Source organism: Pinus tabuliformis, chromosome 6, assembly GCF_031772625.1.
Source record: "Pinus tabuliformis cultivar Carrire ecotype Pingquan chromosome 6, CPIR1, whole genome shotgun sequence".
NCBI classification, from domain to species: domain Eukaryota; kingdom Viridiplantae; phylum Streptophyta; class Pinopsida; order Pinales; family Pinaceae; genus Pinus; species Pinus tabuliformis.
In genome coordinates, this window is record NC_142292.1 from 1,621,799,189 (window position 1) to 1,621,826,263 (window position 27,075).

At 39.8% G+C, this 27,075-nt stretch overlaps 1 pseudogene; it reads right to left on the reverse strand.

Moving 5' to 3' along the window:
• Positions 1-204: 204 nt before the first annotated feature.
• LOC149265108 (protein LEAD-SENSITIVE 1 pseudogene) overlaps positions 205-27,075 on the reverse strand; it is a 39,535-nt pseudogene continuing 12,664 nt past the window's right edge.

Genomic DNA, 27,075 nt, shown 5'->3' on the forward strand with positions numbered 1-27,075 from the left:
AAGACTTCAAATTACTCCACGCAAGTATTAAATGCTGGCTCGAATGCAACTTCGAACAATCGACGGTGGAGATCGATGGAGCAGATCGGACGGTGGAGGAGAATATCGGGAAGCCTCTTCCTGCTGAACGATAGCACCCGAAAAGTGACTTCTGCTTACGTATGCTGAGAGCCACGTGTCTGCACTATATTTTATCGGGCTCAATTATACGGAAACCACTTTATGATCAAAGGCGGTCCGATATGCCCTGGTGGTTTTGTTGAGCGGTTTCGGGGTTGCGTGCTGGCTGAGTTGATGGCGGAATCCGGCTGAAGACTTCCCTGCCGTCGCTGTCCAACTCTCGGCGTCTGCAACCTGCAGTTGGAATTAACATTCCAACAATTCTATGCCGTTAATGGAGCTCCTGTCCCTAGATATGGAACTACCAGCCACTGGAGGCATACCACCAATTGAAGAATCAAAATATACCGCCAAAGACTCCACCGGTAACTCAATTTTATCAACGCGAACACCAATATCTCCTTTATATCTCCCTATAGCAAAATTTAGAACCGTCCAGAAGGCCATGCCTATTGGTTCAGCAGCAAACATAACTCTACACGCGTACTTTGAAGTGAAACAATAACCAGCACGCATTACAGCACGCAGTGCTGCTACTTGCCCACTTCCCGAGTCATGACTTCCAACAATGAATCCTGTCTTGCAGTATATTGCGAAGTCCTCACAGTTCATCGATACTACATCGTAGTTTGCAAACCCATTTTGAAGCAGGTACTCTGCACGGTGAATCACTATTTCTGGGGGATTCGATCGTGCAAGTGTGCACATTCCTCCACGCGCTTGTACCAAAAATACAGCTACACTAACACCATACTCAAATCGATGCACATCTCCTCCCTCAAGAAAGCAATCCAAACAAGAACGTATTACTCCATTATTTCCATTTTGTAAGCCACAGTTGTCGGTTGGACTCGTACAACTCAGATGTTGTTTTGGTATTGAACTAGAGGCAAATGAATTAATTAAACTCGCCCCGACTGAGAGTTCTTGGTCTGACCCTCTTGTAAAATGGACCACGTGATTATCCCCAACATAAATCCCTGTGGAGGAACCCAGCAAGCATATTATGTGTGAGATTAGATAAATTGGAGAAATCATACAAAATCCATTTACATTGATTGCAAAATAGATAAACAACACATTGTTACGAAATAAAATTCAATGGAGACAAATCCAATTTATATATATCTAAAATATTTTTCTAAAGAAAAATTGAGAATAATGAGAATAATGATGATTAATTCAATTTATACTAATATGATAGCAAGTGTAATTGATACTTTTTAATATTTTATTTTTATTATGAAAAGGAAGGGGAGAAGCATTTTTAGATCACTATAGTTTTGATGACTTAATAAGTCAAGAAGGTTGGACATAGTGTGACAAAGGTCTGTCTTGGTTGATTGGAGCTGATGTGCGCTGATGGTTGATAGGAGCCCATGTGAGCTGATGTGAGTAAGAGCCTCACAATTGGAGAAAGTATTTTTCATGTTTAACCCTTTTAGTATGGCTAAGGTGACAGACTCTTTCGTCCCAAAATATTTTGGAAATTGACCAACTTCAAGTTTTACATTGAAGAAAATTAATTCTTTATCTTTTCAATGTTTATTTTCTTCTTAAAGCTAGTCAAGACAAAAAAATAATTCTGGTAATTTTATAAACTTAAATATATTACAAACATAAACATATTATTTTTTCAAAATTTCAAAATATTTTAATTAATAACCGCTATATTTTCAAAAAAATTCATTGTCTGCATAGACACTCTAAAATCCAATGTGACGGTTATATTTTAAAAATAGTAAGACAATATTTTAAATTAGAAAATTAAAAATAAGAAAAATAAAAGAAATTAATGTTGGTAATAATTACAATACTTCAATTTTATATAGATTTATATTGAGATATAAAATAATGGAATGTAAGCCCAAAAAAATGTAATTTCTTCATTCCTTAGATTTAGTGGTGAGGTTTTGTGAATTCTGTATCTTTCGCATATGGTGCCAACTTGGTTAGCATATTGATATAACGTATGGTAACAGCTTGTCTCAATCTATTCTGGTGGGGAATATGGCTTCTTTATCTCTCATCTGGTGGCAACTTCTCAACCTCAATCACAATATCTCGTCTGTAGGTAAAATGGGAAACATAATCTTTTCCTGTGGCAACTTTAACTCAATCAATATTTCATTATCATAGCCACTTGGATAACAAACATCATATCTTGCGTCTGTTGGTTTGACGCATGGTATTATCGGGTTGTAAGGTCCAGCCATACCCTAGCGAGTACCTCAACGTTCTCGCCTGGTAGGTGAAACCAGCCAGCTCTCACGCCATGCTTCTTCATCGGGTTATTTTGCTAAGCGTGGGGTTCGACAGGAAATTGAGAAAGATCAGGTGGGACTGACTGTGGCCTTTCGGTTCTAACCTGCCTAGGTATTTTGTTTAGCGATCGAGATAGGAGCGAGCCTATCAGGTAGAGAGATATAAGCTCGAAAGCATGCAACAATAATATGCGTCCTCTCAGGCAGGAAGTTCAAGAGAAGTTCGAGATAAGATACCAAGAGGGGGAAAGATCGATCAGAGGACTCTAGTAGCAAAATCGATACGAACATGTATCACACTAGAGGGCAAGCGGCAAGGTCGAAGCGGTAAGTCATATCGCAAGAGTGAGCCCATTTGTTTCATTTATTCTTCCAGCCAGGGTTGATTGGACCAGCCAGAAAGATTAGAAATCCTAGCTTTATCTTTTTCCCCTATCCTTGTGAATGTCTTCTTTGTTTCTCACTAATTTTCACCCGACCGATCCTTGACTTAATTTTCTATCCTTCTAGCACCGGTATTGTCACGCCCCTACACTGGCAGTAATCTTGCAATCGCACTATAGCGAGGTGTGGCACCACCGAACACTTTCGTTTCACCAATACTTATGTTCATGGACTACACCTAACATTCATTCTTAATTTATTTTTCGTTATCAAGTATTATCTTTATCCTTTATACAGATGAAAATCCATACATATTCATCAATACAACGTTATACAAGAGAAATGCACAACAGTATAAAGAGAGAGGCAACTCCCTGCAATATGAGTCTGCCTGATATCAATATATATAATATTCCACTTTTACCAAGTATAAGTTAAATCTTGGGAAATCCCAAATTTACACCTAGTCAAATTTCCAATTTTCGGCAAACTTGGTTGCCCATCTCGTCGGCACCTCCACACAGTCGTCGCATAACTCACCAACCCTTCATTCACCTCGTTGCACGTCTTCACCCAACTCGCTCTCCGTTTGGTCAGCAAACACCCAAATCATGTTACCCTGCCTGACCTCCATTCAGTGGGCCGCACGTAGTACTGTCTGCCCGACCTCCGTTCGGTGGGCCGCACGCAGTACTGTCTGCTCGACTCTCGTTCACAACCTTTGGTTTATTACTTCACCGTTTCCACCATCTCGTAGTGCACGGTGCGCCCTACTCGGGTTGCCCATCCGAACGTTTCAACCGTGTCTTCGTTTCAACATGCACGGCGTGCCCTCACCCATATCACGACTCACCCGAGTTGTCTTTGCATGACTCACCCGAGTTGCATTCGCACAACTCACCCGGGTTCGCCCGAACGCCTTCACCCGAACGACTTCACCCGAGTTGCCACACGACTTCACCCAGGTTACCCAACGACTTCACCCAAGTTCGCCCAAACGACTTCACTCGGGTCGCCCGACGACTTCACATGAGTCTGCCCGAACGACCTCACCCTGTCCACCCGAACAACTTCACCTGGTCCACCCGAACGACTTCACCCGGGTCGCCCAACGACTTCACCCGAGTCTACCCAAACGACCTCATCCGGTTCGCCCGAACGACCTCACCAGAGTTTTCTACTCGACGTCCTCACCCGAGTTTCCTACCGGACGACCTCACCCAAGTTTTTCCAAATGACTCGCTACCTGAACACTTTACCCGAAGTGCGGGCACATCTCCCTTTGCCTTCGCACTTCCCAACCTGCATCCAACTTCGCACTCCAACCTAGCTTGTAGATAAACTGTGTTGTGAATGATGGTTTGCCTCCACAAACTGTTCGCCTATGTATATGAGCGGGTGGCAGGTTGTGTCACTCAGCCGACCCACGCCAAATGCCCAGCCGACTCGTTCATGTTACAATGTCTTGCCCAGGAGGAGGGTCGGCCCACCCAACTCGTGGGACCACCCCCTAAACGCTCACCCAACACCTATATGAACTCGTCTAAGGTTTGTTCAAGTACATTTTGCACATGCTCCTCGCATGCACTTTGCACGGTGAAGATGACCCAGCCCGCTGGTCCTTACATCCTCCCCCACCTAAAATCATTGTCATCCTTGACAATATCTCGTCCCGAAAACCATCCGTCAGATATCCATACCAAGGCATACACCCTACTGGTGTGTCATACATCAGAAAATCATCCCAATCCATGATCATCAACTACCTTGTCACAATCTCCACATGCTGCTCTCCATCATAGAAGGTTGGCCCCTCCATCTCAAGCTACATGCTCACTGCAACATTTCGTGTCGACCTCATCATGTATTGTCATCATGTGAACTGTTGCCATGATACTCCAACACAATGCTAACACATCTCTACACGCTGCGCGCCCTCATGACTCAAACTAGTTGGGTAGCTAATCCAACTATCATGTCCAAATCATAAGAATGTCCATCCTCATGCCATCATCAGTCGTTTCTCAGAACATCCTGTCACATCATCAAATCGATTAAGAATTCATCTCCATATAAGTGTAAGCCATGCTCAGGGCCATGAAGTAGTTCCATCTCATCTACAACATGTTGTCCATGATGTTTGGTGTCAATGTGCTGCATGAAATCAGTCGCATCTATCCCAACATCATCATCCATCTGCAAAACATCCATCTCCTAAAGGTGAAGAAATCATCTCATCAAACTCTGACTCTCGATATGCCACATCCAGGTCCATAAAGCTACCTCCATCATATATGTAATGTGCCATTCCTCAAGTCTATCATAGAAACAAGTATACACCTATCCATGTGCTGCCAATGATCATAGATCAATCAGCTCCCATGTGTCAAAGTGGTTAAGTTTCAGCTCAACCCATGCCCAAGTGTTGCCACCAAAGCATCATCATCGTTGTAACTCCATCACTCCAAAGTGTCTCATATCGATCCTCCACATCAAGTCACTCTTCCAAGCCACACCCATATATGTACTCGAAAGTATGCAGCCCATCCTGCATCAAAGTATCTGACCTCAGCTCCTCAATGCATCAGATCCTCTAAGTCCACCATATATGAAGCCCTCAAAAGTCACAACCTCATGTCATCATGAGCTCTATGAGTCATCTCCAACCAGCATCTCAGCAAGCATACAAGTCTCAGCCCAAAGGTCTCTGCAAGATGCCTCAGCTCTCCATGTCGTAAAAATGCTCCATAGTCTTCTCACAATTCCATCCAAGTCCATAGCCTTGTTGTACAAGAGTGCACAACATCTCCATCAGTTCATAAGTGAAACATCTCCATGTCACCAACCTGATGTCCATGACTAAGTTGCCTATGTAGTCCAACTAAGTAGACCCATCACAACAATTGGGCATCCCCATCCAAGTCTGCAATCTTCGGTCTAGTGAACTCGGTCACTCAACCATCACATGGGTCGCTCTATCATAGCTCCCCCACTAAAGGTTCTACCAAGACTTTCTCTTGGTCTTGGCCATGAGAAGTCCACCCAAGTATCATCATACCTCAAGTTTGTGCCCTCCTCCAATCTGTCTGTGAGTCATGCCGGACACTTAGCCAATTCCCCATGTGGCTAAAGCATGACCCATTCTTTTGCAATCATTATCATGTTTCTCCCTTGTCACAGGACCTTGTACCTTCTACCATAAGGTCATAGACAACCCCAACAAGTCCCGCAACAGTAAAAAATCCTTGCTTCTCCATACAAGGTCTCATCATAGACATCCATGGTAAGATCCTTCCTAGCATCGGAAAACTGATTTTTCCCTTCCCTGCATATGATTCATCTACCAAATGCTCAAGTGAAACACAAGTATCAATACTTACTTCATCATCATGAGGCTCCTCCATGTGAGTATCCTCATCCATCCATGTGTGCAAACTGCACGATCCTGGTCCAACTTGATCAATCTCAAGTTCATCCTCTATCATGGTCATATTTACAACATCCTCAAACATCAAGGCTTCCTCTTCCTTGTCAGCACAATCTGCAACTTCATCCTGCTCCATTGTTCAACCAAGTTGAAAAAATTCGTCTTCAACATTATTTTCTAAGACTTCAAGTTCCTTTCAAATCCGGGGGTTCTCTTCTTTCATCTGCTTCAACCTGTATAAGGTAAGCAAGAGTTTTCCTTCACATTCTTCCAAACTTGTCATATCTTGTTGTTCAACTTGGCCCAAGCACTAAGCGACACCTCTACTAAACCTGTTTCACCATTCACCTGAATCACCCTGATATTCCGCCTATCACCTGCAAAACTTGAACTCCCTTTCAAGTCTTCGGCCTTCGTAGAATCAGCTCCTTAATTCAGTCCACCAGCCCTGATACCACTTGTCACGCCCCTACACTGGCAGTAATCTTCCAACCACACTATAGCGAGGTGCGGCACCACCGATCACTTTCTTTTCACCAATACTTATGTTCATGGACTACTCCTAACATTCATACTTAGTTTATTTTTCGTTACCAAGTATTATCTTTATCCTTTATATAGATGAAAACCCATAAATATTTATCATAACAACATTATACAATTTAGAGAGAGATTCTTCGGCGAAAATCACATGGAAAATCATTTGTCGACGCATTTCAAACCAACAAGTGTGGTTCATCATCAGGAAAAGTTGAAGAAATAGATCCAGCTAAGCAAGTTAAATAGGCAGAGCAGAGACTCCTGACCAATGGCTAGTTTGACTCAAGGATCGGGGTCAAAAATATTTTATTAGCTTAGTTAGTAAGAATTAGGATCAAAACATAAATTGAAGGGTAATTTAGTTTACAAATTTTAATAAAAATTAGAAAATTAGTTAAATAATGGACCCTAAAAGCAATATATATAAAATAATATTACTTAAAATATTAAAATTATAAAATAATAAAAGATCTAACAAGGTCAAAAGGGGGAGGTTAGTTAAAAATATTCAAAATAAAACAAGTAAATAGATAAATAAAAATAAATTAAAAATTATAAAATACTAAGAAGCCTCAAAACGAGGATAGGTTAGTTAGGAAATAAATAAATGGATAAATGAAAATTAAATTAGAAATGAAAAAGTAAATAAATAAATAAATTAGTTAAAAAACATAAAAATAATAATAGTAAATAAAATAATAAAGATAAAAAATAGAAATAAAATAATCAAATCAAAATTAAAAACCTATAAATTAAAACCCTGTTGTTGCTAATCTATTTATGGAAGATTTTGAATCCAAGGCTCTTAGCTCTTCTCGGCTCTTGCCTAAGCTGTGGAGAAGGTATGTGGACGACACCAATGTCATATGGCCTCATGGGCAGGTTGAGCTTGATCTCTTCTTTGATCATCTCAACAACCAATCCTCAGCCATTAAGTTCACTAAGGAGCAAGAAGTTGATGGATGCCTTCCTTTCCTTGATATTCTTATTTCTAAGAATAGTGATGGCTCCCTTGCCCATCGAGTTTTTCGTAAGAAAACTCATACGGAGCAGTATCTTCATGCCAATTCCCACCATTTCCCGGCTCAAAAGATGGGTGTCCTCAATACCCTTGCTACTCGGGCCCTTAGAATATCAGACAAATAGAGCTTTGAGGAGGAAAAATCTCATCTGCTTGGTGTCTTTGTTGAGAATGGCTATAGTAGATACTTGGGTCAGAGGGCTTTCCTTAAGGCTTCCAAGAATTCTTTGAATAAAAGGGAACCGAGGGAACGAATCCCAGGTGTCCTTCTTCCGTATGTTCAGGGGACTACTGATAGGATTGGGAGGATTCTCCGGAAGCATAGTATCCCTGTGACCTTCAGGCCCCTGAACACCATTCGTGGGTCCCTAAGATCTGTAAAGGATCGTATCGACCCTAAAGATATGAAAGGGGTTTATTTGATCCCTTGTTCCTGTGGGACCCCCTATATTGGAGAGACTGGTCGCTCTATTAATCAAAGGATTAGTGAGCACGTTGTGGACCTTAAGCATAGGAGAGCCAAGTCCTCCGCTTTAGCTGAACATGCTGAGAAAACCAATCATCATGTTTGCATTGAGGAGGGTAGTGTTATTGCTAGGGTTTCGCATTTCCATCATCGTAAATTTAGGGAAGCGCTCAAAATTGAAAAAAGACCTTGCAATCTTAATAGAGACGATGGCTGGAAAGTCAGTAGATGTTGGGTCCCTGCTCTCTCTTCCTAGTTGGTTTCCGCCCTCTTCTTTAGGGTTTATTTCTTTCTTTTTATCTATTTACTTTTTATTATTATTTTTATTATTTATCTAGTATTAACCTTTTTATTTTAACTGATTTATGTTTTATGGATTTACTTTTATTGATTCATTCTATTATCACCTTTATTTTTTGAGTCCTTTTAACTAATTTTTATTATTTTTATTCTTATTTTATTTGTTCAGTTATTACTTTTTTAACTAACCTACCCTCTTATATTTTGTTTATTTGTTTTTCCTTTATTTTATTTATTTATTCCGACTTTTTTACTAATTTTTCTAACTAGGCTATTTATTTTATTCTTTTTTCATTTATTCATTACATTGTTACCATTTTTGACTTATTTCTTCTAACCTCTGTGGTTTTCTTCCATTAATTTTTCGATAATTTTTAATAATATTTATAGGCTTTTACGTTTGATTTGACTATTTTATTTTTATTTTTATCTTTATTATTTTATTTACTATTATTATTATTATTATTTTAACTGTTTTATGTTTTATGGATTTACTTTTATTAATTCATTCTATTTTTACCTTTATTTTTGAATCCTTTTAACTAATTTTATTATTTTTATTCTGAATTTATTTATTTATTTAACTAACCTACCCTCTTATATTTTATTTGTTTTGTCTTTATTTTATTTATTTATTCAGACTTTTTAACTAATTTTTCTAACTAACCTATTTATTTTATTCTTATTTATTCGTTACCTTATTACCATTTTTGACTTATTTTTCTAACCTCTGTGGTTTTCTTCCATTAATTTTTCCATAATTTTTAATAATATTTATAGGCTTTTAATTTTGATTTGATTATTTTATTTTTATTTTTTATCTTTATTATTTTATTTACTATTATTATTTTTATGTTTTTTAACTAATTTATTTATTTATTTACTTTTTCATTTCTAATTTAATTTTCATTTATCCATTTATTTATTTCCTAACTAACCTATCCTCGTTTTGACGCTTCTTAGTATTTTATAATTTTTATAATTTTTAATTTATTTTTATTTATCTATTTACTTGTTTTATTTTGAATATTTTTAACTAACCTCCCCCTTTTGGCCTTGTTAGATCTTTTATTATTTTATAATTTTAATATTTTAAATAATATTATTTTATATATATATTGCTTTTAGGGTCCAGTATTTAACTAATTTTCTAATTTTTATTAAAATTTGTAAACTAAATTACCCTTCAATTTATATTTTGATCCTAATTCTTACTAACTAAGCTAATAAAATATTTTTGACCCCGATCCTTGAGTCAAACTAGCCGTTGGTCAGGAGTCTTTGCTCTGCCTATTTAACTTGCTTAGCTGGATCTGTTTCTTCAACTTGTCTTGATGATGAACCACACTTGTTGGTTCGAAACGCGTCGACAAATGATTTTCCATGTGATTTTCGCCGAAGAATCTCCCTCTAAATTGATATGGATCACAGAAGCCTGAACTCTATTAACATTGTACAAGAGAAAAACACAACATTATAAAGGGAGGGGCAACTCCCTGCAATATGAGTCTGCTCGATATCAATATACATAATTTTCCACTTTTACAAAGTATAAGCTAAATCTTGGGAAACCCCAAATTTACACTTAGCCAAATTTCCAACTTTCGGCAAACTTGATTGCCCAGCGTGTTGGCACCTCTGCACGGTCGTTGCACGATTCACCAACACTTCATTCACCTCGTTGCACATCTTCACCCGACTCACTCTCCGTTTGGGCATTAAACGCCCAAATCGTGTTACCCTACCTGACCTCCATTCGTTTGGCCGCACACAGTACCGTCTTCCCGACTCTCGTTCACGACCTTCGGTTCAATACTTCACCATTTCCACTGTCTCGTAGTGCACGGCACGGCCTACCCGGGTTGCCCTTCCACACGTTTCAACCATGTCTTCATTTTGGTGTGCACGACACGCCCTCGCCCGGCCGTCCGTCTGCACATCCACCCGTACCTTCGCATGACTCACCAGAGTTTCCTTCGCACGACTCACCTGAGTTGCCTTCTCATGACTCACACAGGTTCGCCTGAATGCCTTCACCCGAACTCATTCGCCAGAACAACTTCACCCGAGTCGCCACACGACTTCACCCAGGTCGCCCGATGACTTCTCCTGAGTCCACCCGAACGACTTCACCCGGGTTGCCCGACGACTTCACCTGAGTCTGCCCAAACGACCTCACTTGGTCCACCCGAACGACTTCACCCGGGTCACCCGACAACTTCACTCAAGTCCGCCCGAACGACCTCACCCGGTTCGCTCGAATGACCTCCCCGAGTATTTTGCACAATGACCTCACCCGAGTTTCGCCAAACAAGTCACTGCCTGAACGCTTTGCCCGAAGTGTGGGAACATATCCCTGTGCCTTCGCACTTCTCAAACTGCGTCCAACTTCGCACTCCAACCCATCTTGTAGATAAATCATGTTGTGAATGATGGTTTGCCTCCACAAACCGTTTGCCTCCACAAACCGTTTGCCTATGTATCTGAGCGGGTGGCGGGTTGTGTCACCCGGTCGACCCACGCCAAATGCCCAGCCGACTCGTTCATGTTATGATGTCTCACCCAGGAGAAGGGTCGGCCCACCCAACTCATGAGACCGCCCCTCAACACTTGCCTAACACCTATATGAACTCGTCCAAGGCTTGTTCAACCCCATTTCGCACATGCTCCTCGTACGTGGTTCACACGGTGAAGATGACCCGGACAGTAGGTCCTTACAGGTATGGTTCCATATTTATTTCGCTGGTTAGCGATCGAATGGTATCTATTTTCGATATATTTGTATCTTGCTCAAGAGCATAGCGAAGTGTTGGTTGGGATAAACTTCCACCCAAAACTGTCTTTTGTTCCTATCCTTATAGATATAGTGGTCGAGAGTTCGCTACCAACACTTGTGATATCTACTTCCTAACCAGGAATAGCATAATATAAGTTTGGGGCTCCTCAAAGAGCATAATGAAGGGTTGTTGGAATCACTCTAGATTTCCTTACTTTTCCTAAGAGGGGAGTGCTAAACAGTGACTCTTTGCTAACCATTTATCCTAGTCATTATTGATATATGTAATTACGATTTAGCATCATAAGGAATCTCTGCTCGAATCATCGATCGTACCAAAATATTGTATAATCTCGTTCGTATACCAAGAGATCTCTCATTTTCGTTGTGTCCTCTCTTTATTAAATATTTAGTTACCAAAAGAAATGAGATGCACCAATTCAATTTAGGTGCCAAATTAATCACGAAAGAGATTAGTGGATAATCTAATATATAATGCCAATCTAAAATACTCAATTTCGTGAGGGGAAGAAATAACGCTCGGTAAAGGGAGGCATTAATGTATTATATTTGTTGTTCTATATATATGTGATTACGCTTTAGCACCGATACTAGTTCAGAAATGACACCCACTTCCCCACCACCCAATAATTCAAGTAGATCTAAACAAGCGGTGAGAATGAAAACGTGGTAGCATATGCCTTGGGATGATAGAGAATGCAATGTGTAAATGGTCAATTTGCTAGTGAAAGGGTGGACCTATATTTTAGGTGGGGGCATACTTGAGGTGAGTGCCCATCCCTAAAACAAGTGGGGTGGCCTATCACTCTAAAATCAAGTGGGGTGGTTGCACCCATTCCTCAAACTCACCCATTAGCCAAGTCCACCCGAAAATAGACCATACCTCACGAAGGAGGGAATAGATAGAGACATTCATATTAGGGAGGTTGAGCCAAGTTGAAAACAGACAAGAGAAAGGGCCCCCCCTTCAATGGCCAAAAGATAGAGAAATACCACATAAATGGTTGGCCAAGAGAAAATACAAGGTCCTGATCCAACACTGAATGGGTTTTATTAGGTTTACCGTGTTCCCCACCAGAAGATTGAGGTTTAGCCATGTTTTTAACGGATGAGATTCTCAATTAAGATATGTTACCAACTCACAAGATTGATCGAACATATTGGACTAGATTGGGAATTGAATCTTTTGTTGATCCTACTGGCCAGAAGGAGTGAAAAGAGGGGACGAATTAGGTGGTAGTCCCCAGCATGAGGTGTACCCATTCCCCTAACTCCTTATCCAACCATTCCATGGTTACTCCAGACCGAGAGAAGGAATGGACCCTTTTGTAATGTAAATCCGACCTAGGGCTAGGAACCCTATTTATGCTAGTTTGGACTCAAACTTGGATGGGAATTCCAAATAATAATCTCTATGAATGCGCCTTCTATCTAGGGGGTCACACAATGAGCCTTAAAATGCATTTCATATTAATAAAGTGGGGGTACTTGCACTTTTAGGTGATCCAACACAACTGCTGGTTGGGCACTTTTAAGCCTCTTATTTATAAGCCTCATTTGAATAACATTTTTAGTCCTCTTAACCTTTTTTCCCGGATACCTTTTATGCCAAATCTTTTCAGTCTCATAGAAACATTTTGAAGCCTCTTATTGCCTCATGGATGGATGGGGACTTATCTCACGAACATGCTTTTTTAGCTAGGAATTTATGGGATACAGGCCAAATACACTTTATCGGGTTACCCTCTAAGCTATTGAACAATCATATATCCCCTTTTCATTGATTAGGATATTACGTATAGAAAGGGCATAGGAGGAAGGAGGGAGTAGCTCTCTATTTATGTCTTTATGTCTAGAACTTTGAAATGTATACAGCCTTTGGAAAACCAGGCGCTGCCTTAGAATGAACCAACCAACGAATACACTGCTTAGAGATGGGAAAACAAGGATAGAAAGAAGGATCAGAAGGATGGATGGACGAATGGAGATATTACGTATGTTATCTAGTTATAGCCCCTTTATCTCCTTCGGTAGGTTAGAGAGATGGAAAAAACTTAAGGGAGGAAAAAATTAGCCCTTTCTTTCTTGCTAGGATGTTGGTTGGCTGACTGGTTGGGATGCTTGAATTTAGGGATTATGATAGAGATAGAGATAGCCCCCCTTATATTAATATTACATGGGAAAACAAGGACAAAAGGAAGGATCAGAAGGACGGATGGATGGATGGAGATATTACCTATGTTATCTAGTTCTAGCCCCTTTATCTCCTTCGGTAGGTTAGAGAGATGGAAAAAACTTTAGGGAGGAAAAAATTAGCCCTTTCTTTCTTGTTGGGATGTTGGTTGGCTAATTGGTTGGGATGCTTGAATTTAGCGATTATGAGAGAGATAGAGATAGCCCCCCTTATATTAATATTACATACTTTATTTCCTTACAGATTTGGTTAGGTTATACGAGGTTATATTTGTTTTGTTAAAAATAAAGAGTTTGTTTTTGATATATTGAAAAGTGATTGGGAGCTTATAAAGGTTGGTAAAGAGTTATAAAAGGGCTCTATTAAAAAAAACGGTTGTTTTTATATATTAAATAAAGTGTATGGTTTGCAAAAGTTTATAAATATGTTTTCAAAAATATATTTTTCGATACTATTATAAAGTTGTTTTTCCTCATTAAAGAAAAATGGAAAGTTGGTATTGAAAAGAAAATTTCTAAAGTGTTATTTTTTTAAACAAAAAAGGGTTTTATTGAGAAGAGAGTTTAGGGCTTTGCAAAACTCTACGAATCTACAAAATTATTTGGGTTTTTGTCAAGCATGACAAGTTTTTGGTTGAAGATTGTTCCTTACGGGGACGCATATTGAAAATTATATTCTTTTTCGGGGGCGATATGGAAGACAACCTCATGCAATCAACAACTATAAGAAACGGAATGACAACAGTCATGGGTTGTAAAGTGCAACTGAAGAAGACTAAGAAAAGGAATCGAAAAGAAGAGGCAGATATTATTGTCGTACTTAGAAAGGTTCAGGCCTCAGCCGAGGAACTGAGAAGTCTAGGAAAAGATGAAGAAGAATTTGGTGCAAGGGGGAGTGACATGCAACAAGAAGTTATGTCACAAGCAAAGAAGTGAGCCACAGATCTGATAATAGATGAGCAAGACTCTGAGAGGAAAATAGAGCTTGGAGAATTCCACTCAAAAGTGGATGATAGTTGTCAAGGCCATAAAATTGAAACCCATTATGCATGCAGGCATATAGATGAAGAAAATGCAACAAAGATTGCAGAGAGAGAAGCAGAAGCCTCTATATGTGAAGAAGAGAAAGAGCATATAAATGCTGAAGGAATCCATTCTAATGTGGATGATGCAGATGATGGTGAATCCCACTGTGCTGAAACACATGTGGATGATGAATGAAAAGTGAGATATGAATTGGTGCAAACAACCATAGTTGATGGATTTGGTGAAGTTCAGATTATCAATGAAATTGACAATGAGCACATGCATGCTTGGATATCCCACCATAGTGTGGATGAACATTATGTTGATGATATGTGTGGTTTATTTTTTGAAATAGTGATTTATTATGGAAATATAGCAAGCGCTATGTTTTATGAAGGATTGAAGGTTGAAGCTGCAATTGTAGCAACAATATATGAAGAAGTTGGAACTGCTCATTGATCCAGATTTAAACAGGAACGCAACGAATTACAGAGATAACCATATACACAAAGATGCAGCGGAAATAATACTTCATTTCATTAATGGAAAATACTGACATATGCTTACAAACAGGAATGGCAATAAACTAGCTAGGGCGATGGTAGCTTATCTCTGAGAAGAGATGTGATGGCTACATGCCTCTGAACTGTTCTGAACTGTATTACAATGAGGCTCGAAGGCCTATTTATTGTTGAGAAACAATGGAAAACCCTTCACATACCGAAACCTAACCCTAGAAGATGAAACGCCAAATTGTGGGCCCCGTTTGGGTAAATTGGTACATCAATTTCCCGGGGTCGTAACTTTGGCATACGATCTCCGTTTGACGCGTACGATAGCTCGTTAGAAAGATCTATCCGAGTACTACCAATTTGGGAGGAAACATAAGGCTTGATCGCCCTAGAATTCCAAAAAAACGTCGTTTAGGGCCTCAAAACGGCTCCGGAAGTTCAGGACCCGAAAAACTGCTAAAAATAGTAAACTGTGCTACAATTAAGGAAACTGAAAATGCTGAGAAAGACAATGGTGGGGGTCCAGGTGGACCTGGCAGGTGGCCACCAATATCCACCTGGATCATTCCTCCCCCCTTAGGAAGCAATGGTCCCCATTGCGTTGAGCTCCTCCATGAGATGAGGAAACCTCTGCTGAACTTGTTCCCTGGTGAGCCACTTGCCCTGCTGAAGGAGTTGGCCTGCTTTGACAACTCCATACAGTTGGATATGTTGTTGGCGAGTGTTATTGATCTGTGCGTCCATGATCCGATCAGTTGCAGCTTGTTCCATGCAATCGAGATTTAATTCTGTGGGTTTGAGCTGTTCTGCAATGTCGGATGTGTCTAGCAATGGTGGAAAGTATGGCCGAAGGCGGTCCACATTGAACACTGGGTGCAGGCCAAGGAATGGGGGAATGCTGAGCTCAAATGCATTGTCTCCCATAGCCTTAGTAATGGTGTAAGGACCATATCGAAGTGGTCTCAATTTCTGATAGGCTCCAGTAAGGCGTTCCTTTTGCAAATGCAACCAGACTTTGTCGCCCACCTGAAACTTGTGTGGCACCCGGTGTTGATCATGTCGCTGCTTGTACTTGGCATTTGATTTCTCAAGAATTTCATGGACCTGCTGGCGAATATGTTGGATGCGCTCAATGAAGCTGGTGGCCTTATCTGTTTCGGACTGGACATGAGCTGAATTCATGTGAGTAGCTGCAAGTGGCATGGCCACATCAATGGGGCATAGTGGCTGGAATCCTAAACCCACCTGAAAAGGGCTATGGCCAGTGGAGCTGTGAAGAGCTCGGTTGTAGCTGTGCTGAACACAGGGGAGGCTCTCGTCCCATGTGCGTGGATGCTTTGAGTTATACATGCGCAGAATGTGCACAATCATCCTGTTGACAACCTCTGTCTGGCCATCAGTTTGAGGATGGAAGGCTGTGGACTTCGTGAGTTTGGTGTCCAGCATTGACCAGAGACTGGACCAAAATGTGCTGAGAAACCGACTGTCCCGATCTGAGATGATAGACTGTGGGATCCCAAAGTGCACCCACACTCGTTCAAAGAAGAGTTTAGCAGTGGCTTCTGCTGTGATATTCTTCTTGCAGGCCATCATAATGGCCATCTTTGAGAACCTGTCGACGACCACAAAAACACAGTCATTTCCATGCTTAGTGGAAGGAAGGCCTGACATGTAATCCATGGAGATGGATTCCCAAGGTCGACTAGGGGTAGGCAACGGGGTATAGAGGCCTTGCTTCTTAATGGTCGGTTTGGCAATGGCACAGGCAGTACATGATCGGATGTACTTCCCAACATCCTGTCGAAGATTCGGCCAATAGAAATAGTTTTGCAGTACTGCCACTGTTTTCTCGACCCCGAAATGCCCAGCAGCCCGACTGTAGTGTGCTTCCCAAATCATCTTGGCACGCTCGCTTGAAGGAACACAAAGGTGACCGAGGTGGCATAATAGGGCATCCTGGAGGTGAAAATCTGCAACCTGCCGACCCTCCAAGAGTGTCTGGTATGTGTGGCCGAATTCTGGGTCGCTTTTGTAGAGAAGTGGCCAATCAGAAGTCTCGTGCCCGCAAGAGTTGAGCACGGTGGTTAGCGCCATGATCGGTGGTCGACTGAGGCAATCTGCAACATTATTGGTGCTACCCTTTTTATACTTGATATTCAAGTGAAACTGTTGCAGGTATGTAGACCACTTCTGATGGCGATCATTCTGCAATTTCCCTTGGGTCTGTATGAATTGCAGAGGTCGGTGGTCTGTGTGGATGACCGTTTCCTTCCCCAAAATGTAATGCTTCCATTGTCGGCAGGCCTGTACAATGGAATACATCTCTTTATCATAAGTGGGGTACTTCCGGACTGTGTCTGAAAGTGTTTCACTGTGATATGCCACTGGATGTCCATGTTGAGTAAGGACTGCCCCAATAGCATAGTCAGAGGCATCTGTCTCGACCTCAAATGGTTGTTGTAAATCTGGTAACGCGAGCACTGGTGCCGTGCAGAGGCGATCCTTCAACTCCCTGAATGCCTTCTGTTGAGATTCAGACCAAAAGAATTTTGCTTTCGCCCCGCCCTTGGTGACTTGACTCAAGGGCCAAGAAATATGAGAAAATCCCAACACAAACCTGCGGTAGAAGTTGGCAAGACCTAGAAAGCTGCGGAGCTCTGTTAGAGTGGTTGGAGAGGGCCAATCCCGAATGACTTGGACCTTGGCTGGATCGACATGCACCCCCTGTTCATCAATGATGTATCCCAGATACTGGACCTCGGTCATGCCAAAAGTGCATTTCTCCAAATTGGCACATAGCTTGTGTTGCCGCAGTGTTTGGAGAACCTGTCGGATGTGGTGGAGGTGCTCTTCCCAACTCTGGCTGAAGATCAGAATGTCATCCAAGTATACTACTACAAAGGAGTTGGTGAATGGCCGCAAGATGTCATCCATTAGCCTCATAAAGGTTGCAGGAGCATTCGTCAATCCGAAAGGCATGACCAACCATTCGAAGAGGCCCTCCTTGGATTTGAAGGCAGTCTTCCACACATCTGAGGGTTCAATTGGTACCTGGTGATATCCTGACTTCAAATCGATCTTGCTGAAATATTTCGCCCCCTTTAGTTGGTCTAGGAGGTCATCAATCCGCGGGATCGGGTACCTATTACGGACAGTGATCTTGTTCAGCGCCCGATAGTCAATACAGAGTCTCCACGTCCCATCCTTCTTCTGTACCAACACTATCGGGCTCCCACAGGGCGAAGAACTCGGACGGATGTGACCTTTCTGTAGGAGCTCCTGAATCTGCCTCTTGATTTCATTGTTCTCCAGAACGGAGCGCCGATAAATTGGTCCATTGGGTAGCGGCGCACCTGGGGTCAGATCAATGGAGTGCTTGACTTGACAGTGCAGAGGAACCCCTGCCGGGGAGGTGAAGATGTCTTTGTACTCCTCCACAATCTTGTCCATTTGTAGTTGCCGTGCAGAGGGACCTCGTTTGGAGGCCGCGGCCACTGTCTTCTTCTTCCCTTGAGGGCGTATCATCAGGAAAACAAATTTCCTGGTTTTGGAAATGATCTTACTGCATTGTTTTGCAGTAATCAAAGAGATGGCGGCAGGTGGTGGTACCTCTGGTATCCTGAACAACTTATTTCCCAATGTAATAATAACAGCACGGGGCCTTGATTCATACACAGCATGTCGCTTCCACAAGTATGGTTGTCCTAGTAATACATCACAAACTTCAAGGGGAGCAATGTCACACAATACCTCATCCGTGAAGGGCTTGATGTTGTATGGAAGGCGACACTGCTGGCTCACGCGAAGATCTCGCCCTTGGTAAAGCCACCCAATGGTGTATGGTTGTGGATGTGCTGTGGTCGGTAAGCCCAACCGCTTCACGACCTCTGCCGAAATGAGGTTCTTTTGACTCCCGCTATCAACAATGAACTGTATCGGGGAGCCCTTGACCCACATCTGGGAGTGGAAGAGACGCTCCTCCTCCTCTGGATCTTCGGGTTCATTTTTCTGGATCTTTGCGGTAGCAACAGTGGCGCTGGGATCTGCATCAATGATCTGCTTCCCTTTTTCATACCCCTTATCGGGTTCTGACTCAGAGTCGAAACATGCATCTGATTCTGAAACCTTTAGCTCAGCCACCAGTGACTGTTTGGCCCGACACTCACTTGTGTTGTGAGTGGAGCTCTTATGGAACTCGCACCATTTTCCAGTGTCCTTTCTCGGCTTCGCGGCGTTGCTCTTTGCTTGCAGCTTCAGCTGGTTGCCTTTGGCTGTCCCGCCTTGGCTTTGTCCTTTGTTCTGTGGTTTAGGGGCACCTTTCCCCTACTTTGGATTCGCAGATCCAAAGTCTCGCTTCTTTTGTTTAAACTTCTGCTCGACTTTGACGGCATACCGGTATGCTGCGCCGAGCGAGGGGATGTTTAGGAACTGTATTTCTTCCTGGATGTACTTGTGCAGGAAGCCACGGTATTTGAGTATCAAATGTTGCTCCGAATCCTTGATACCCAACTTTGTGCGAAGGGTATGGAAAAGATTAGTGAACTCCGGCACATCTTGGTCCCTTCCCTGCCGCAGCGTGGTCCACTTTATGTATTCATCCTCATAGCTTCCGACAGGGTAGTACTGCTCCTTGATGGCATCCCGGAACGAATCCCAGGTGGGTGCGGCTGAAAATAGTGAGCGAGTACTTTCATCCTTCTGCTCGCAGTAGGTTTCCCACCAGTCCTTGACGTGGGGGGCTGCTTTGAGAATAGCAAAAACAATCTTTTCCCGACTCGAAAATTCATGAACAGAAAAATAACCCTCTAGCAGATTTAACCATTTATCTACGGCATCGGCGTCTATCTAACCCTCGAATATGGGGATTTCAAAATTAACTTGTACCTTAAAGGGTGTGGCGTTTCCAGAGGAGCTGCTGGAAGCTGATGCGCCGCTTCTGGGTAGCCGCTGAAGGATCTGCGCAAAGCTGTCCATCATCGCGTTTCGTTGTCGCTCGAGCGCTTCTTCGAGCAAGATTTTGATGGGATCTCCTGCCCCCTCGTCTTTCTTCTCGTCCGCCATGGGAGGCCGTCGAGATTTGTGAGGCTGGTCTTGCAAAGGTTCAACCAGTTCAAGCCCTAACTCCTTATATCCCGACCTTGTTGGGGACATGCAAAGAAAAACAGAGAAAAAGCAGACCGCTCTGATACCACTGATCCAGATTTAAATAGGAACGCAACGAATTACAGAGATAACCATATACACAAAGATGCAGCGGAAATAATACTTCATTTCATTAATGGAAAATACTGACATATGCTTACAAACAGGAATGGGAATAAACTAGCTAGGGCGATGGTAGCTTATCTCTGAGAAGAGATGTGATGGCTACATGCCTCTGAACTGTTCTGAACTGTATTACAATGAGGCTCGAAGGCCTATTTATTGTTGAGAAACAATGGAAAACCCTTCACATACCGAAACCTAACCCTAGAAGATGAAACGCCAAATTGTGGGCCCCGTTTGGGTAAATTGGTACATCAATTTCCCGGGGTCGTAACTTTGGCATACGATCTCCGTTTGACGCGTACGATAGCTCGTTAGAAAGATCTATCCGAGTACTACCACTTTGGGAGGTAACATAGGGCTTGGTCGCCCCAGAATTCCAAAAAAAACGTCGTTTAGGGCCTCAAAACGGCTCCGGAAGTTCAGGACCCGAAAAACTGCTAAAAATAGTAAACTGTGCTACAATTAAGGAAACTGAAAATGCTGAGAAAGACAATGGTGGGGGTCCAGGTGGACCTGGCAGGTGGCCACCAATATCCACCTGGATCACTCATGAAGCAGTGTGTGATCTAGCAACAACTAACAATCAAGAAAAGGATAAAGTGATTGAAGATTTTTTGATGAGAATATCCAATTACAACATAACAATGGAAGACAACCTCCACGTAGTTGAAAAGAAGGGGGAGAAGGAAGCTCTCACCGAAGAGCTTGATAAAGATGTTTTTAACATTGTTTTTGAATATACAGGTATTCATAATAGCATGGACGAAAAGGTTGAAAAAAAAGTTGTTAATAAATTTGATGCAAATTTGAAGCTCATTGAAGAATGGATTCAGAAACCAATAGAACAAATTGATGCGAGTCTTAAAACAATAGATGGAATAAAAGAATTGAATGAAATGGTGAATATTGATCTTGAGTGTGTAAATTACATGAAGAAGGCAACAGTACCTGATGATGAAAGTGAAAAGAATGATATGAAAGATAAATATGAATGCATTGAAATCATTTTTCAACAATCAAGTCAAGAAGAGATAATATTATGATATCAAGAAATATGGCAAAAAGAGAGTCATGAATATGAAGTGCAAAAAGCATAGCAAAGAAGATAGTTTGAAGATGCAATGTTGTGGCAGCAGTCCATGGTTGAATGAATATTTGAAGAGGAAGGTGTAGTAGACAAGATGAGATTGTGTTTCGGAAAAAATTCAAGAAAAGTGAAAGAAAACTTACAGCAACAACAAGTAAAGAAATATGGAGCCTACAACGAACACCCACAACTGAGAATGAAGCAATTTCGAGGATTTAAAATTCAGAAGAAGATAAAAGGAAAATGCAAAATTGTGAAAGTCTTGACCCATTATAAGCTTAGCTAAGACATAGACCAACAGACATATTACAGTGATAACTGAACCAGTTTCTATTGTAAGCCTATCAGGCATAGTTAAGTAATGTTGAGTCATATAGTCATAATTAAAGGGGAGCGTTAGAAATTGTAATTACTCCCGCATGAGGAGTTGACTAAAATTAGAGAGTCAGTTAACTCAGTGTTGAGTCAAGTTGAGCGATGGATAAAGAGTTAAGTGTAGTCCATATTTCAAAGAAGACAGTTTGAAGATGCAATGTTGTGGCAGCAGTCCATGGTTGAATGAATATTTGAAGAGGAAGGTGTAGTAGACAAGATGAGATTGTGTTTCGGCAAAAATTCAAGAAAAGTGAAAGAAAACTTACAGCAACAACAGGGAAATAAATACAGAGCCTACAATGAACACCCGCAACAGAGAATGAAGCAATTTCGAGGATTTAAAATTCAAAAGAAGATAAAAGGAAAATGCAAAATTGTGAAACTCTTGACCCATTATAAGCTTAGCTGAGACATAGACCAGCAGACATATTACACTGATAATTGAATCAATTTCTATTGTAAGCCTATCAGGGATAGTTAAGTAATGTTGAGTCATATAGTCATAATTAAGGGGGAGTGTTAGAAATTTTAGTTACTCCCGCATGAGGAGTTGAGGAGTTGACTAAAATTAGAGAGTCAGTTAACTCAGTGTTGAGTCAAGTTGAGTGATGGATAATGGGTTAAGTGAAATCCATATTTAAAGTGTGAGTTCACTGAATTAAGTGTGTGTGCATGTTAAGATATTTTAGGCGAGTCGCTAGTCGAAAAAGTTTAAATACCCTTCACCAGGTTCATTGTAAGAATTAAGTTTTGTGTGATCAATACAAGAGCTGCAACTCATGCGTTTTGTGTGTGAATTTGTGTTTTGTCTCCTATACCTTTCCAACAAATATATGGCATAGTTAAGTAATGTTGATTCATATCATAATTAAGGGGGAGTGTTAGAAATTGTAATTACCCCTACATGAGTTGACTAAAATTAGAGAGTCAGTGAACTCAGTGTTGAGTCAAGTTGAGTGATGGATAAAGAGTTAAGTGTAGTCCATATTTAAAGTGTGAGTTCAATGAGTTATGTGTGTGTGCATGTTAAGATATTTTAGGTAAGTCGTTAGTCGAAAAAGTTTAAATACCCTTCACCAGGTTCATTGTAAGAATTAAGTTTTGTGTGATCAATAGAAAAGCTGCAGTTCCTGTGTTTTGTGTGTGAAATTGTGTTTTGTCTCCTATACCTTTCCAACAAATATATTTAGGAAGTCGTTCCAACATATAAATGTACCATTCCAAATTTCTCACCGTATATGGAAAGAAGTCAAAAATAAATAGTTAAGATTAGTTGCTAAACTAGCTTTGTTACCATTTTTAGAAATAGAATTTATTACTTCATGTGATAGTTTAATTAATATGAAATTTATCAATTTTCAAAAAAAAACTTATCATTCTGTACCATACTTTAATATCAAATTCAGAGTTTTTTTTAGAAACTGCAAATATTTTAACATGCAATTTACTGTTATCTATAACTTTTTTAAATATAGCGAATCTGCATCAAAGTTGAAAGCTCACAAGATGATAAAGTCAGTCGGATACCTAAACAGAAATGGCAAATAGATTTCCAGTGGAAGTAAGATTGATGTAGAAAGCAAACATAAAGATTACGAGAAGCAAACCATAACCCAAACATTCTAAAGAAAAAAAACCTTAACAGGAAAGAAATGCAACCTTGTTGTCTCTTCCAAAATCAGAATCCCTGTACGCATAATCGCTAATTAAAAATCAAAGTGCAATCGTATATGAATGGAAAATTCGATGAGAGTATCAAAATCTTTCTTCAACGGAAATCAACCATAATGATAATTGTTTAGGAAGCGAATTTAACAGATGATTTTCCTTAATGATGAAATATAGTTTGAATAGTTAAGGGGATGAATGTTATCCTCCCGCTTACATTTTTACTGTAAAATGTTTAAAGCTGTTTGTTGTGAAGTCCAGTTTGAATAGGTGCAGGCCACTATCCTCCACTTAATTTTTTGTGGCATGTTGGTTGCTAGTAGACTAATTAATTTTCCTCGTTTTAGGCTAATTTACCTGACAAAAAACTATTGCATGTGGATATGAAATTGAACAAGAAATGAGTTCAGGTGGATATGAAATATGAGATAGACATTAACGGGCCCGCTCATGAATTGTTATTTGAAACCCCAAAAGCATACAACCAAGAAAAAGTGACTTCATGAGTTATAATGGATGGCCATGTCTCAAAGAAAGCAACTTAAAAAGTGACTTCATGAGTTATAATGGATGGCCATGTCTCAAAGAAAGCAACTTTTTGTGGACAGTAAATAAAATGACAAATGTGGAAAACTCTTCTTGAATTTCTTAATCCCCTTTTCACACCATGGATCCACATCCCAAAAATGCTCATATTGTGTGAAATGATGTATGTTTTGCCATGTATAAAAATTGTTCATACAAAAAACTTAATATCTTTGATACAAAACGTTGAATTTTAGCATGAAAAATAAATGGCAGGAAGTAGTGTAAGAGAAATTGTATTAAGGAATGTAAATACAAAATTGAAAGGATGAAGTTCATATATATAAGTTTATATGAATTTTGAAATGAATTTTGAAGGCTTTAATTTGATAAAAGAATAAAATTTTGAAAGTTCAGTGTTTTATTTAGCCCAAAAATATAACCCATAAAAATGAATTCACCAATAAATAAATAAATATATATATATATATATATATATATATATATATAAACATTAATTAATATTTATTTTTATAAATAAATTTACAGAAATCTAATTAATATATTTTAATTTATTTTTTTAATTATTTTGTCATTTATTCTTTATGCAAATGTTCATTATCCTTATAAAAAAAAAAATCTCTTTTAAATTTTATATCAATTTGTCTATGTTTGAATGCTCATTATCCTTGTGAATCCAAATGGAAACACAAATAAGGAATTCATCTTTCACAAACCACTTTTCCTAAGCTGGAAGTTCATCCTCCAAGCCAACTAGGTAAGTGGTAATGATGCCATGACATTGTTGATGGCCAACAATATATCATGTAGAAGCAAAGAATGAAAATTAGGCACATTTCCCGCCAGCTAGAAGATAGGGAACTCTTACTTCACATTAAGAAGGTTCATAAATCTTTTGCTAGGATACATTAACTACTAAATTAATACAAAGTTGTGAAGGAAACTCGAGCTTATCAACACTTTTTCATAACTTTTGCAAAAATATGTAGAGATTATATTGAAGTGAATGGAACTAGTGAGGAACTAGTGAGGATTTCCCCTAAAAACACTACTTCTAAAGGTACAACAATACTTCATCAATTATTTAGGATGGAGATACATTGAGATGGTGATATTTGAGTCCCTTCACATGCTTTTTATTTTTTGAGAGTGCTACTTAAAATTGCAATGAGTTTGGGTATTTAGGTGAAAAAAGGAAGTGGCATATTTCTGGGTGTTGTGCTATTATTGAGAGTTTGGAGAAGGGAAGAAAATTGGAAACTAAAAGGTGTCTATGGTTAGCACCCATTAAAAAACTTTAAAATTGCAGCAAGTTTGGGTAATTAGGTGAAAAAAGGAAGTGGCATACCGTTGGGTGTTGTGCTATTGTTGAGAGTTAGGAACAGGCAAGAAAATTGGAAAATAAAAGGCGGCTATGGTTAGTACCCATAGAAAACTTCAAAAAGGCTCTGCAAGAGTGCTACAACCAAAGATCAATGCAATGGTACTACAACCAAAGATTAGAAGAGATTAAATTCACAAAAGGATTGATTGACCTTAAATACAACTAAAAGTAACATAGTTACTGTTTCCAAGAAGATTAAAAAAAATTCAATTAGAAAAAGACTTCACTAGTGCTAATGTGACTATGTAATGATAGGGTCTCTAAGGGACTTCTTGCTAGTCTCTTTACTCAAGTCAACCAAGTTTTCAAGGAATCTTTCATACTAGATATCCTTGATCTCTTTTTTAGTTGCTATGCCTAATGCTTTTCTTAGATGTGCTTGTTATCTTCCTTTAGCTCCTACAAGTTGTGATTAACTACTTTCCACTTTATATAGTTTAATGTGCATGAAAAAGTCGTTCACCACTAAGACTTATTGATATCTCACTAATCCTAGTACCACTCTAGATCATTTTTTCATTTTAATTCCTTATTAACGTTTTAGTGATGCTTATACATGCTGAAAAATCCAGGTCTTACACAAAGGCATCATTGAAAAAACTAGGTGACATTGTATTAGGCATTATTGTTACATGAAATGGAATAATACAACCACTTTGAACATTGAAAGGATAAAGGATCCAAGCTTCTATAAAATAAGACCAACCACTCGTTAAATTATCACCTTTTGTAGTACATACACCCTATATGGCATGTTTAAAGTTATGAATGATTGAATTACAATATACTTCTAAACATATTTCAAATAATTTACTTCAAATAAAAGTCAACATTGCTTTCAATTAAAAGGTAGGGGAAGCCAACATATTTTATTTTTTTATCTCATTTATGTTGATTATCAATATATGTTTGAAACAATGTTAATATTGAGTTGTGGGGGGGTTGCGGGGGGAGAGGGGAGGGGTCGGGTGAATTAGTATTAAGGCTAACTTAAATTTTTGTTCTAATTTATACTTCTATTCAAACATGCCAACCATCATGAGAAATCAACAACATATCATGTGAATCAACATAAATCAACACATAAACACAAACACCATGAGAAATATAAACATGAGACACAAAGGTTTAAAGTGGAAACCCTTATGGGAGAAAAACCACCAATTCTAGTTTGTTATTTGATGTAAAAAAAAGCTCTTACTCTAGTACATTAAATTGTTTTTGAGCCACCACTCATAGGAAACACAAACTCCCTTTGATTGTTTACTAACACCCACTAGCAGGAAGCACTAACTCCCTTTTTTTTGTAGACACCTGACAAACTTACCAGAATCACCAACTGAAGCATCAACTTCATGGATTTTTCGCAAGCACCAACTTGCAAAAGGACCCAACCCCTAAGCTTTTATCAGATACCCACTGATATGGAAGCACCAACTCCCAGTATGTAGGCTCCAACCCACACTCAATATGGAAATAAATACATTGTAAATGGTATCCACTGCCTATATTCAATTGTTTGTTCTCCCCTGTAGCCTTCACATTACACAACCTACAAAACACTTCCATCTCTTCTCACGCTGCTCATTCTGTTTATTCAACCACAACATACATTTAGCTCTTTAATTGTAAACAATTTTGTAGCATGCTCAACACTTTGTTCTCTGTTGTTGGACCTCGTCCTCATGCACTCTTAG